This window comes from Falco biarmicus, unplaced genomic scaffold (assembly GCF_023638135.1).
Source record: "Falco biarmicus isolate bFalBia1 unplaced genomic scaffold, bFalBia1.pri scaffold_36, whole genome shotgun sequence".
Lineage (NCBI taxonomy): Eukaryota > Metazoa > Chordata > Aves > Falconiformes > Falconidae > Falco > Falco biarmicus.
In genome coordinates this window covers 998,468-1,013,083 of record NW_026611914.1, presented here as the reverse complement: position 1 = coordinate 1,013,083, position 14,616 = coordinate 998,468, and the positions used below count along the sequence as shown (strand labels likewise).

The window sequence follows — 14,616 nt, the reverse complement described above, 5'->3', positions numbered from 1 at the left end:
TGAACTTTTCTGTATCGTTGTGAATGTGGTTTTTGTGTCAGAGGGGTGGACATAACACTACCTAAAGAACGTGGGAGGCAATTAGTACTGTACCACCTGCAGGGATTATTCTGCACGCAAGCAGCAGAAAGGAGGCAAAATTCAGGGATCCACTGCAAAACTGAAGTAAGAAGAAAGCCAGGACAAGGGAACAAGAGGGACAGGGAGCAGGGAGCAAGTGAGGGCAGGGAAAAAAGAGAGAGAGATGGGAGCGAGATGTTACAAGAAGAAAAAGGCAAAGGAGGAAACCATCCCACTTCTAGGAAAAAAGCTGTCCTAGTTTAAAAGAAAAGGGTTTAACAGTTGTGGTTTCTTTTTTTGAAGAAGAAACAGGAAAAAAAAATAACCTCCCTGTTACTAAATCCAGCTGCACATCTTTTTATGGTATTTCTTCCTGTAATCACCAGTTAGGGAACGACTGAGACTAATTGTAGTGTCACTGCTTGTAGCCTCGAGTCACCTGACGTTCAGTGTATTCAGGGAAGTCTTAAAACCTGATCTTCTCTGGAGTCCTTCAGAAGAAAGGAACTGAGTTCTCAGAGGTGCAGTAGTTGCTAGAGGACTAGGCGAGTATTTCGCTTAGAACTGCGGGCTTAATTGTTCTCAGTCGGGTGCAGTATGTCATGTGCATAACATGCATCTGAGAAAAGAGGATTGAATTGCAACATAAGACTTTGAAGTCAGGAAGTAACAAAAGGGAAAAACTGCATGTATCCCTCTGCATACAATAATGGGTGGCAAATCTCAATCAGTTTCCAAATGCAAAATCACCAGATGCACAGTCTGTGCTGTCATTTCCGCAGGAGTCCCGTGCCATTCAGGAGGCAAGTTGGAGCATGAGGGAAGAAATCAGAGATTATAGTGTTAGTCTATTTTGAAATGCTTTGCTGGTTGTGCCGCCTGGTATTCTGTCTGTTCACCAGACTGTTTCAAAGCAGAAGAATTTCTCTGACTCTAAGCCTTTTCTTCACTTCACTGTTTACTTCAGTTATGCCTCAGCTTTGTTTTCCCACTAACCTGGTTCCCTTCTACAGAATTTGCCTTGCCTTTAAATTCAGGATGCGCAGTGCTGCCTTGGCTGGAGATGACAAATGTTTCTGCCACTGAAGCTCTAAATGACAGGGAGTTAAGAAGCTGAAATTGCAGTGTGCCTCAGGCAGTCCTTTTGCACTACTTTTTTTAGTCAAAGCTCTCTGCAGATTTGGTGTTCCTTGTAGTAGCTTCCTCAAGGTGAGAAAGGCTATTGGAAGTAGGGAACATGCCAGCCATTCTGAAGAGGAAGATGTTTGTGTAAATTTCGTTTGCGCACAAGCTTTGAAATAGCTTCAGGGGCAAAGAGGTGAAAATAGTTCACACTGCTCTTATTCAAAATGATGGTGATCATTGGTCCTGCAGCTGTTGGAAAAAACACTGGTAAATGATGCTGACAAGAGGAAGGAGTGCTCCACTAGCAAGTGGACACAGTTTCTTCTTTAGACTTAACTAAGGAATTTGGTGTTTAAAGGCTTGAAAGATTGCACCGTTTTCCTAAACATGAGGCATGACTATCAGTGATTACACATAGAGCCGTACATGTTGAAGATGGTAATATCACAAGTTCAGCAAAAAATGAGCGTGTTATTCTTAAAAGAGCATAAAGAAATGTGTTCCATTCCAGTATAGCCCCTTCCCCTTTATCAAATATATACGCTACAGAAATGAATAACCTTGAAGTGCAAAAGGATCTTTAAAAATAGAAAAAAGTTCATATTGGCACAAGCTTATTAACCAGTAGAATCCCAATCCCATGCAAATGTCTTCGGGTTTTTTTGGTGTTTTTTATTTGTATTAGAGCTTCAGTAATGTGGAATAAATTACAAGTACTTGACAAATTCTGTGCATGTCATTAGACAGTGACTGTAGCAACTAGCAATTCAGCATTTCAGACCTGCTCCCTTAGTCCATAGCCTAAGGCAAGGAATGTCTCCTGCAAGTGCTGCAAGGAGGTTTTGGGACTGGAGTCCTGCTGTTAGGTTTAACAAATGTCAAGCTTAAATCCTAACAGCTGTGCCAAAGGCTGGTGAAAATGAACGTGCGTGTCTTGACAGACAAGAACAGTGAACTCTGCAACCAGGGTGAATCAGTGGGTAAATGAAACCAGTTTAATGTGGGAAGGGAAATGTCTGCTTCCTCTTCATCTTTCAATTTCTGTTCCGTTTCTGATTTGGCTTTCTGCACTCTTGTAGCAGTCTTTGTTGTTAGCTTTTTTACTTGCTTCATTTACATGTAGGCCACGTTCTTGTTTCTCACTGAAGACCTGTGAACATAAGGCCATTTTTCTTTCTTCTTCAGCTCCTTCATCAAAAATCTGTCCCTCTCTCTTCTCTGCAGCCAGATACATGGCAAGGTTTGCAGCCAGCATTGTTTAATGTTGGGATGGTATTTTATACTGGAAATGTTGTCTGTTTACGCTGTTAGGTTTTGATTAAAACTTACTGATGTATTCACATTTTCCTAACACTGCGCATATTTTGAACTTTAGTTTGTCCAAGTGAAAGAATGACTGCTGCAGGGGACTTCTCTGCTTTATGTATTTGTAGTGCAAGGGCTTCGGTGGTAGTTAACCGTCTGTGAGATGTAGTGCAAGGGCTTCGGTGGTAGTTAACCGTCTGTGAGGTGTAGTGCAAGGGCTTCGGTGGTAGTTAACTGTCTGTGAGATGTAGTGCAAGGGCTTCGGTGGTAGTTAACCGTCTGTGAGGTGTAGTGCAAGGGCTTCGGTGGTAGTTAACCGTCTGTGAGGTGTAGTGCAAGGGCTTCGGTGGTAGTTAACCGTCTGTGAGGTGTAGTGCAAGGGCTTCGGTGGTAGTTAACCGTCTGTGAGGTGTAGTGCAAGGGCTTCGGTGGTAGTTAACCGTCTGTGAGGTGTAGTGCAAGGGCTTCGGTGGTAGTTAACCGTCTGTGAGGTGTAGTGCAAGGGCTTCGGTGGTAGTTAACCGTCTGTGAGGTGTAGTGCAAGGGCTTCGGTGGTAGTTAACCGTCTGTGAGGTGTAGTGCAAGGGCTTCGGTGGTAGTTAACCGTCTGTGAGGTGTAGTGCAAGGGCTTCGGTGGTAGTTAACCGTCTGTGAGATGATAGTCTATGGATTTAATCTGTTATAATGGAACTTTGAGCTCTAGGAGTAGGCTGGTTTACCCTCCTTGCCACTTCTGATATACAAAAAGTTCTTGGTGGTCGCAGCAGTTGTGTCTAGGAACTCAACTTCAGAACAGTACTGGTACTCCAGACTCGGAGCATCATTTCACGGAGTCTTACAGGATCCAGCTTACTCTGTGCTAAAGCAGCCTGTGTGGATAAGTAGTAAGTCAACACCACTTTCTGAAAAAGAACTGTTGAGAAGGTGCCTGCTGCAAATGAACACCTGGTGTGTTACCGCCTGAAGAGATGTGCAGTGAGGTGAGAAGTACCTGCTCAGGAGGTTTGGGACACTCAGCTGTGATGCCTTTCCCAGGGGTTTGGGGGGAAGGAGAAAAGTGGAGGCAAGTTAAGGTCCTCGGAGGTGTATTTTGCCTGGCTCTTCATTCATTCCCTTTTCAGAAATCAGTGTGTTGGCTTTATTTCCACCTATTTCTCTTCCCTCAGACATGGATGAGAATCACAAAGACGTTGATGGAATGAATAAGAGGAAAACAAGACCTTTTTCTTCTCTTGATTGATTTGTACATGTTGCGGAGGGTCCTGTGGACCTTCTAGTCATTGTGAAGACTCAGGAAACCAGGGAAAGTGGTTTCTTCTAACACCACTAAGTACTACGACTTTGCTTGGGCTTGGTCCTGGGTTTGGGCCGTATTTTGGTCTAGGCATTAGTTTTCCTGCTTTTCTCTGTTACCTGTGTCTCGTCTCAGGAGTTAGGGGGTCCTTTCTCCCCGGAATTTTGCTTCTGCTCGTACCTGCTTGAAAACAATTAGAGATTTGGGGGGTCCTTTTCCATTGTTCATGCAGCTCTGTTGGCACAGAGTATTTCAATGAAGTATCACAGAGTGGTGCTTCTCCTGCAGGATCCGGTGAATTTGGTCCCAGCTTTCCCTGTGTTCCTGGAGAGAGAGCCCTTCCCTCCGCTTCGCTGGTTTACAGCCCCGCTCCTCTGACCCTTGCAGTTACTGCCTGTTACTGCTGCTCTTGTGAGGGTAAGCAGAGTGGTTTCCTTCCTGAGGCTCTTGCTCTCTCTGTCCTGTTGAGTACCCTGTGCAGTGTTTCCGTTCTTCTTGTTGTTGTTATGCTGCTAGGTGGGTCTGCTCATTTCATGAAATAAATGCTCCTTCCCCCAGGAATTCAGTACTAAAATCAAGAGAGTCACAGAAGGAGTGAGGGTGGAAAGGGGCCTCTAGAGATGATCTAGTCCGACCTCACCCCTGCTCAAAGCAGGGTCAGCCGTAGCAGGTTTCTCACTGTTCTGTCCAGCCAGGTGTTGTACATCTCCAAGGATGGACCCTCCACAACCTTTTCTGAGCAACTTGTTCCAGTGGCTGTCCATGCTTACAATTTTTTAAAAAATAATAATTATAAAAATCCTTGTGTTAAAGTTTCCTCTATCTGGATTTGTGCCTATTCCTCTTGTTCTTTTGCTTGGCACCGCTGAGAAGAGTCTGGCTCCATCTTCTGTACTCCCCCCACCAGGTACTTATACACATAGATAAGGTCCCCCTGAGCTTTCCTGTTCTCCAGCAAAGAAACAGTTGCAGCTCTCAGCCTCTGCATATAGCTCACAAGGTCCAAGCCCTGCAGCATCTTCATGGCCGTCGTAGCCCTGGAAGCTGTATGATACGTGTTTGGAAATTCACTTCTGTGTGTCACAAATTTGATGGAAAAAATGTAGGAGTAGCAAGTACCATCAAACGTAAACAACAGCGTATAGCGCTTGGACTGTGACTCTTAAATTAGGAGATGTGATTCCTTCTTGTGAAGGCTTCTGAAGGCAGAATCATAAGTGAGAATAACTTAATTGGTAACAATACCCACTTTCTAGGGGAGAAGAGGCGTAAGTGCTCCTTTGCAGTGATCCAGGCTGATTCCAGCTACATAATAAACCCCACAGCACTCGCTGCGTAGAAGCTGTAGCTGCGGTTGTTTTTCTTAGTACACAGTTTGCAAGAAAAAATTGTGTGTGCTTTTATATTTTTATAAATGCGTGTCGTGGTATTTGCAATAACAATAAAGAAGTTTTGGCGTCATCTGTAGGAGCTCTTTCAATTTCCCATCTTAAGGTGGAGAAAAGAAGAATATTGGCACACGCTTTTTTCTATACAAATGGTGTATGTCAATCCTGCAGCAGCTGCTGGTGCAGCTCTTCTCTCTGTGAAGTTGCAGAAGCCAGCCTCAACTGGCTGATTTGTCCCTGTGGGTGGCATTTGTACATATCTCGGCATGTAGCTGACATCCTGTTTGTGTGTTTGATGATAAACTTCAGCCGTACCTTCACTGCTATAACTGCGCTAGGCTTTCTTGCTTTCTTCCTGTGTATTTTGTTAAATGCCCAGTAATAATCCAGCTGGCGAGTTACAAATTGTTTTGTTAACGTTGCTGAGCAATGAGGCAGCTGCAGCCCGACTGACCAAAAGTTTCTCTTCGAGAAAAATCAAACCCCAAACCAAGGTGTGTCTACTTGGAATTATATTTTTAGGTTTTCTCTCATTATGTGTGGGTTTTAAGAATGTTTTAGAAGTTTAATATTAGAAAAATGTAACTGTTAAAATATTAACTATATTTTCTGTATAATTCTAGGTACGGCAGGAACTAGATGAAAGAATCGCTAAAGAACTTAAACAAGGTAATGTGTCACTGTTAGGGGCATTTTTAAGGAAAAAGAGGAGTGTTCCTAACTCCTGAATGTAATGGCTTGAAAGCTGTCAAGTTCCTGTGCTAAGCACAGGGAGGTTTTTCTGCTAGCTTTCCAGTTTAGACTTGAATGTGAAAATTTCCTGCTTACCAAAAGATTGTGTAGAATGTTATGCAGTTGCCTGAAAAAGACAAGTGCAGAGAAAACTAACCCGCTTCCTCTACACGGGTGCACTTGGCTTAAGCTGAAGTCACGTTTTTCTAGAGTGAATCCTTGAGCACAGACATCAAACGTAAAAGAAGCCCTGAGAGAAGACGTTTATAGACTTCAGCCATCGCTGCTTCTTCCATGTGCGTCGGTTGCATTCCGCACTACATCATACCGCGCCCATTCTCTGCTGTTGGGTCTGGATTTTTGCTGTTTCTTGTCCATTGCTTGTATTTGTAGCTTATATGTTGCAGTCTTTTTTGAATAAGCAAGAAAAATATAATCAGTGATGAAAGATACCCTTTCTTTGGGAAAAGATCGTTTAGTAGCACTTAGGCAAACATCAGATGAGTTGAATGCTTTTAACACATAGCATGAAACATGCTCTATAATATGAGGCCAGGTGTCGAAAGAGGAATTCCACCTGTTTCAGGGTAGTCGTTCCTCCAGAGTCACTGCTTTGCTTTGCAGTGACTGGTGCTATTTCAAAGCAGGTAGCCCCTGCGAGAATTTCCTTCTGTTCCTGCATGCTTTTGGTAATACAGAGAGTGTTCAGCTGTAGCTTCACAGCTCGTTCCGTGTGTCCGAATGGACACAAAGCCGTTGCATTTCATCCGTGTGCATTTTGAACCTGACTGTGCATCTGCTAGGTGTCATAGAGTGCGTTTGGTTTCAGGACCTTGTCGGAAAAATGTGGCTGGAGAAGAACAGGAAAGGTGGGCTTGCTTTCGTTGAGTATGTGTTTTTGTGGAGGAAAGAGGGTTTTGCCAGGGTGAGTTACAAAGACGCCCCTCAAAGAAAGTGCCAGGCTAGGAGACTTGTCCTGGCCTGACTGCATTGCAAAGGTGTTTGCGTTTTCACCGGCGGATTCTTTTTAAGTTTGTCACAGAGAAGGCAGAAGCTGGTTTTTAGGAGCAGAGTTCCAATAAATCACTGCTTTGAACATTCAAGGAAAACAGATACTGGAGGTTCGTGAGGTCTGCAGGGGGGCTCAGTTTAGCACTGGTGTAAGCAGGAGTCATTTGTGGGTTCCCTGAATATGTTCAGTGTGTAGCCTATAGAATTTCTGTCACTGGCTTTAGAAATACTGTTGGCTGGTAGGCAAATGTGGAAAAAGATTGTTTCTTCCTTTGTGCCTAGCCCTTTGATTGTTATGTCCCCTTGGAAGTTTTTAAATCTCTTTCTGGACTGTAGTCTCTCCAGTTATCCATGATGTTTTCATAGTGACTGATTTGGCCCTGTCTAGTGTAAAAGCAACACCGGAATGTTGTTTCTCTTCTCCCTAGCCACTGCTGAACTTGAAGCTGGATCTGCTGGAGCTTCTCCCATGGTATCTTCTGACGGATCTTCAGAAAGTGTCCACGTTGACAGGATCCCCTTTGCAGGGCAGTACAGGAGCACCGCGATGTTTTAACCAAAAATTACCTGATTTGAACAAAATGCTGGGAAAAAAGCTCTGGAAATCATTTTGTTTACATAGTGCGTCTATAGTTTCTCATCCCACAGTTCAGATGGGAAAATGTGTTTATTGCAGTCTGAATGTGAATTCTAAGTCTATTAAATGGATGTCAAGCACATTGCACTTGCCTGTTGGTTTATTGATGCATAGGTGTTTTATTTTGCACTCACCATGAGAAGCACACCTATTTTTGTCGGACTAGCAGAATGACTCACCTTGATTCTTGAGCGTGACAGAATTGTCAAAATGTTTCTTGTTAACGTAGAAGCATTATTTTTTCTCCACTGATGTTCTGTGTTTTAACAAAAGCATTCCCTTTGTTCTGCTTAATCCTTTCACCCTGTGTGTTTTTAATGTTTCCAGTGTTACTTTAATGCTTAGGCCATCATTTGATGTGATTTGAGCCTGCTGCTTCAGTCCAGATGCTGTGACTGCTTCTGCCGATAAAGTGAAATCTTTACCAGTGGTCATGCTGGAGGACGGGGCACTTCACGTTGCTGTCACCTTATGCGCCGTAGGTTTAACATTACTGTGAGTGTGTAGCAGTGCAGAGAGAGTTATGTGGTGGGTTTGGTATGTTTGTTTTGGATCACAGGACCACGGAACGGGTGAGGTTGGAAGGGACCTCTGGAGGTCATCCGTTCTAGCTCCCCTGCTCAGGGAAGGCCGCCCAGAGCTGGTTGCCCAGGACCATGCTGGCTTTTGAGTATCTCCCAGGATGGAGCCTCCATGGGCAGCCTGTGCCAGTGCCCAGTCACCCTGATCGGAAAGAGGCATTTCCTGACGTTCAGCCCCAGCCCTCCGTGTTTCCGTTTGTGCCCATGGCCCCTCACGGTATTCATCTTGGGGTTTGTGTTAAAGGCCGCTGCAGCTGTAGACGTTCCCAGTTACTACATCGGCAGCTGCGCTGTACCTGAAACACTTCATGTGCGGGAAAAATGAATGTTAAAATACTAACTTCCAGTCTCCTCAGTACTTTCCAAACCTTGTATGATAGGGCAGCCAATCTTTTTGTTGCTGCTAGCAGCTGACGATACGGTGGCGGTAGCCCAGATGGTAGCCAGTGTTCTGGGACATTTGTGTCAATAAAAGAAGCAGGTTTACTTATTTCAGGGAGTTACCTGTTACTGAAGATCTGCGTTGTCATTTCCTGTGCACAGAAGTCAGTAGTAATCAGAAGATGACAGAACAAAGTCCCAGTTCTGGGAAAGGAAGAATGGTTGTCCCGAGATCAATTAAGACTGGAAAAATCTGGGGGTTTTACCCACTAATTCAAGGACCTGAGTTAACAGGCAGTGAGGAAAGCAATGAATGTTGCTGTGACGCTGTTCCTCTTTATATGAATACATATTTGTGAAGTTAATATACTGTATTTAATTCCAGGTATTCTGTTTCAGCTTGAAATTTAATAAACTTTGTCATCTAATATACGTCTTTGTTTTATCGTTCCCCTTCTTGACATCGCTTTCTACCCCTTTCCCTAACCGTACAGCTCTCCAGAGCGCTCTGCTCCTTTCAGCTCTGTTCGCCGCTGCACCTTCAGCCTGTCCTGGAGGCCAGGCAAAAGGCCAGCATGTGTGTATGTCCTTTTCCACAACTGTGTTAAGACCACAGGCTGGTGTTGGGGTACTCGTGATCAGTTCCCAGACTTTCCCTGTATTTTAGAGCAGTCCTCCTTGTGGTTTGGGCAGAAGGTAGCAGGTGAGCTTCTGGTGGCCGTGGAACGCTGGGAAATCGCACAGGTTTTGATCCCCTGCAAAGGAAAAAGGTGTAAAGAAACTTCTCCAGCCTGCACCAGAGTGGTCAAAGAGAAGTTCAGCTTTTGCTGCTTTCTAGTGTCTCTCCACAGAGGAAGCAGGGACAGAACATGTTGACGTTCACGTTGTGTTGTCAGTCACTGTGATAAACTCAGACGTGGCCTGTGCTCAAGTTTCTTCACCGCTCTCTGCTGCCAGCTCTTAGTGAGAGGGGAGAGCTCTTGGCTGGTGGAGCAGCAGAGCAGAAATTCGGTGTTGGCATCTGCCATAACCGGCATTGATGGCAGTTATGATGAGGCGTGAGGGCGGTACAGAGAAGGCCAGGCAATTCCTGCGCTCGAAAGTCCATCCCCAGTGTCACTGTGGGGACACTCCTGATGAAGCAGGAGAGGGCATGGCACTTAGGGGAGGCTCTGAGGCCTGGAAGACAGGGAATGTCTGTCCCATCTTCAAGAAGGGCAAGCCCGAGGAGCTGGGAACTGCAGCCTCACCGTGCTGCCTGGGAAGGTGGCGGAGCACGTACTCTGGAAGCCGTTTCCAAAGATTGGGGACAAGAAGTTGGTAGGGAGGAGTCAGCATGGGTTTGCACAGGGTGAAATCATGCCGCACTAACCTGGTACCTTTCTAGCGATGTGTGAGTAACTGAGTGGACAGAGGAAGAGCAGTGCGTGCTGCTTACCTTGGCTTTAGCAAGGCTTTCTCTGGCTTGTGCCCTAACAGTCAAGTTCAGGTTCAGGAACTTCCTGATCTCTTTCCAAAGGAGAAAGCAAGCGTGTTTCTTGATTTCTTTGCTCAGGTACGTTAGAAACCCTTTGGGGTCAGTAGCTACAAGCAGGTTGCAGATCTTTGCAGTCAGTTGTATGGAATAAACAACTCTGTTTCAGAAAACCTTATTATGCCAGTTGCTTTTTCCTCATGAGCAAATGTGTCAGGAGTTTCCCAGGTATTGCTGTCTTCAAAATACCACGTTGAATCGTGGCTACAAAACATTAGTTTTTCAGTTTCTCATTGGCAGAGCAGTGGTTGAGTAGTGCTGCTGCAGCACTAGTATGTCTACCCAGCAAGGCCTGACTCCTGAAACATCCAGGCATTTGCTTATGATTCATTGCTGATCGCTGCCACTCCGTTCCACTGATGCTCTGCAGAGGGAACAGTTTAGAAAAGCCTTGAAAACAATTCATTAATGCAATAAACATAAAGGACAAATCAGAGACAGGGCAGCTGTCTTCTCCTTTTTGATGTTCCAGCACAGGCACTAGAAATGGGTAAGCCCTTGCTGAATGAGGGATGGGTGAGCTGCAGCTGCTTGTATTGTCTGTGACAGCCATGAAACACTACATTCTTGAAATACAAACGTGAAAATCTGGTAACTCATTTCTTTTTTTCTCTATAAACCGACACCTTCCTGCTGAAGTTCATCATTTTCATATTGACCATCTTTGTGATAATAGAACCATGAACTTGACCTGTCTTTGCCGTGTCTGATCACACAGTCTTATGATTGGATGCGAAGAAAAATCACGGTTACCTCAGTCATAACCAGTGGGGATTAATGAAAGGGGAAAAGATCAGGTTATTGTATTTTCTTGAAGAGAAACCTTGGGTCGTTCTCTGCTTTCTGTTGCAATACAAAGATTCCACGAAAAAAAAAATCTCGGGAGGGGTGGAGAGAGGAAAACTTTGAGCTCATGCAGTTGGTAGGACAGCTTGACCTACATACCACTGAATACTCCATTGGAAAACTCAGGAGAACCGTCTATTGCTAGAATTCTCAGTTATAGTAGCTGAAATACTTCTGTGACTTTGAAAATTATAAAATAATTCTTGAACATAAACCAGATTTTAGCTGAGAGAAGGAAAGATTTACACAGTTAATTTACTACTCCCGTTTATGATACCTGCTTGTGTATCTTTTAGCTACGTAAGGGTACCAGAATGGGTTTGACTTTTACATAGCAGCCGGGGGGGAGGCAGCGGTGTGTTTTGCCAGAACATATTTTTCATTGGTAAAGCTGCTCTGCTCAATGAGAGACTATCACCAGAGCTGTCCGTTGTGTTGGGTTTTTTAAAGTGATTTATTAATCAAAGATGTATTGTCTGGCAATTTTTTATAGTTATGTGTTGGCTGCAGCAAGTGCTTTTGGACAAAAAAGGAACAAGAATATTTTTTCATTCTCCATTTTATTTTCAAGACTAGAATTCTTCAAAGCTAATTTTGGTATTTTTAGTTTCAAATCAACATTTTCAGAGCAAATTAAGTTGTGTAAAATTAAGCAAACGGGAAAGCAAAACTGTTTGCAGTAGTTTGCTGCTTTTCTTGGTGTGGTTTTGGCTTTGGGCAGCCTCAAAACTGTTTGGGTTTGCTTTGTATTGTTCTCTACCTCTTACTTTCCCCCAGACATACTCATTGAGCTTGAACAATCCGTGACTCCTACTGCTCAAAGGCTGTTGTCTTACGCAAGCAGCTTCTTTCTTACAGACTTCCATGAAACTCAATTTTATCTTTTTTTCTTTGTTAGTAATCCAGATTAAAAGGTTAACAGGAACTGTAGAGTTACATATAGCTTTACAAGCAAGAACTTAAATAGTTAGGCATACTGACTGCAAGGGGGAAGTCAGGATAAAAAAAAAGTAAACCAAATAATACTGTGGCTAAGAGATGAAAAACATATTGCTGTTACTGCATTTGCGAAAATGGTAGCAATTTTTATGGTAAGTAATATTTTTTTCTCAAAGTGACTACAGTTGAATGTGATTTACAGAAATGAGCTGTGGTGTTTTGTTGGTTTTTTTCCCCTTTTCCCTGTTAGTGGGCAGGAAAGAATCAAAGTACAGGGAGTTTTTTATTGCTGCACTTGAGTATGGTCTTTTTGAACAACCTGCCTGCCAAGTTTGTTAGGAATCTTACTTAGATGGCACTGTTTGTTACACTTGTTAGAATATTGCCAAATAGTAGCTTGAAATGTGTAGGTGAAGTTGCACTGATAGCTGAGCTGATTTAACAGCTCAACAGTGCCAAACAAAACTCTTCCTCTTTTCTGCCGGTGTGCCTTCCACCTCCCCTTGTATAAGCTTCGTTCAGAATGCTCTAAGACGCTGCAGCTCACTAAACTATTAGACAAAAGAAAAGTTCTTTGCCAGATTGTAGAGCTGGATCAGCTTAGCACAAGGGCTAAAGAGCACCAAAAATGGCTTAATGCGGAACTAAAAGTTGGTGCATGGGGACGAAGGAGGAGTTTAGGTTTTGAAGAGGATCTGATTCTTCATCCTTTAGTGGACCTGAGCTATTAAGTTGGCTCCAAGGTATGTAATGCTACCGTTTGAGAAGCTGAATTGTACAACATGTTTTTCAGGAAAAAATGTTGTGCCCAGAAGTTGTGGTAAATTCTTCTGAGTCCCTGTCATGCGTCCGCCTGCCCCCCCGTCAAAACTAAATGCATGATCTGAGTCGATCTGTCCTCTTTAAGACTATACGTATTTTCTTCTGATCTGTTTCTGTTATTTTTTAGAAAGTCTTGTCTTTTTTTGTTGTTGTTGTTTGAATTGCTGATGCAGTAGCTACCAGAAGGTGGAAGATGACCTCACCAAAAGCCAAGAAAGGCACAGCATCCAGAAGGGGAGTCCAGAAGTAAATTATAGATGGAACAACAAATTAAGTTGCTCTTTGCCTTACCTCTGGGTTGTCTTTTTTTTTCAGTTACTGTAGCACTGGAATCTATTTCTTTCCTTTTAAAGTGATGAATCCTGAAATGTTGTTTGTACCTGTTTTGAAGAATACATGTTTTATTAAAATAGATGTTTATTAAATAGCTGTTTTATTAAAATATTTGCATGATTTATGAATACTTCAATACGAATGCAAAGTTTTGCCAACTTTGAAGTGAGGATGTGTTTTCTTTATATACACAAATTCATGTCTTAAAGGCAAACTAAAGTGCTTTTTTCTGCTTTATAATGTAGAAATAAAGCTTTATTTACTTTTGTTGTGGGTACTTTATAAAGAACAGTGGTGTTGCATCTGATTTCTTCTAATTTTGAGTGAGTCCTATTGAGGGCCACTTAGATGTACACCAAGAGGAAGTCTGAAATGGTAGAGACACCTTTCAAATATTTTTCAAGTGTTTGAATTAAAAAAAGAGAATGTAAGACAAAAGTCACGTTCTTGCATTCCAGTTTGTTACAAAATATGTTTAAACAATTATTTGGAGAACAGGTAGTGAATGTTAGTTATTTTTTTCATAGTATTTGTGTTTGTGTCACTTTTCTAATTACTCAGATTTTCTCTGGAAAGGAGGAGACCAGCATTTCAGACATAGGGCCCAGGGAAAAGAGAAGAACAAACCAAAACCCAAGGTCCATTCTCAACTGCCCCCTCAGGTTTTCTTTTTATGTTAGTGAAAAGCTGTAATTATTAATAATTTTGTAAAGTGTCTAGTTCCAGTGAAAGGTTGACTCACATGTGCTTCTCATAACAAAATTATGGTTTACCTTTTTTTCATAGTTGAGAAGCATGTAACCTTCCAAAAACTTTCTTAAAAGTACTTCCTTGCCTGGCTTTGAGTCGTTTTCAGAGTTGGAAGTAAAAAAATGCAGTGTTTAATTTTGGTGTGAAATACCACTACTTTACATTTAGATACTGCAAAAAAAAAAAAAAAAAAAGTTAGGGCATGAACATTATTCTTATGAGGGAGAGTGCTTTATGAAGTTCGGCAAACCAAAATGAATGCGTGTGAGCCAGTGGGTGGTGTATTTGTGTGGATGTCCAGTGCTCTGCTAGCTTGATTTTATGTCTGAATCGTTACTGAAATAAATATGTTGTAGCATAAAATGTTGAATGAATGCTGAGGTTATGTTTTGAAAACAAGGGAATCCATTTTTTCTAAATAAAACTGGAATAACATATTTAAAAGTTCGTTTCTACTCTGACCGCTATACAGACTCAATCAGCAAAGTGTGGCTGGTGACTTTAAGCATAGCATTCTTTTCATTTCAGATGCAAAAACAGGACTGCTAAAGCCTCTCTCATATTTAAAACTCCTCAAACCAAACTATCATTTTAATGACTTCGTTTAATCATTTTGTTCAAAAAGTATGTTACACTCTTCCGAAGAACTGTTGTCAGGAAAGCATATGGTATTCTCTTGCTGTCTTGCATACTCAAAGTTAATGTCATCCTTTTGTACTTTAGTTGTTTGACATTTTAATTGTTTTAGAAACTTACTTACCAGTAAACTTTCTCTTTATTTTGAAGGTTACAAGCAGTGTGTTTTCTTTTGAGACTGCCAAAGCCAAATGCAGGAAACACAGATATTTCCATATATTTGAAATGTATGTTCTGAGGTG

At 42.5% G+C, this 14,616-nt stretch overlaps 1 pseudogene; it reads left to right on the top strand.

The window, feature by feature from the left end:
* Positions 1 to 7,807, top strand: part of LOC130143515 (ankyrin repeat domain-containing protein 26-like) — a 56,266-nt pseudogene extending 48,459 nt beyond the window's left edge.
* The last annotated feature ends 6,809 nt before the right edge of the window (positions 7,808 to 14,616 follow it).